The sequence below is a fragment of the Dermacentor silvarum genome, chromosome 5 (assembly GCF_013339745.2).
Source record: "Dermacentor silvarum isolate Dsil-2018 chromosome 5, BIME_Dsil_1.4, whole genome shotgun sequence".
In the NCBI taxonomy this organism is placed as follows: Eukaryota; Metazoa; Arthropoda; class Arachnida; order Ixodida; family Ixodidae; genus Dermacentor; species Dermacentor silvarum.
The window spans coordinates 174,562,715-174,563,052 of NC_051158.1; positions in this window are offsets into that span (position 1 = coordinate 174,562,715).

Below are 338 nucleotides of genomic sequence, written 5' to 3' on the forward strand. Positions count from 1 at the left end.
GCAGCGGTTGACAAAGCAGGGAACAATGCTTTTCTCTCGACCCCTCACGAAAGCATTAGCAGCTTGCTGTGAACCAGCTGTCCAGGATACCGTCTGTATATAAATAGTCGGTCAACTTGTCCTCCTCTGATATCGTCTTCCACACAGGCTGAAGTGTCGCACTGTCATCTGCGCGCTGAAGATCGAAATTGGGGCCACGTAGAGTGCAGATCCTCACAGAATAAATACTTCTTAAAGCGATTACCACAGTGCATGGGAAAAGCGTAATCTTTTTCGAGGATGAGTGCCTGTCTGTAAGAGGATGGGGCGGGGTCTGGATATTATTAGGGTGTGGGGAA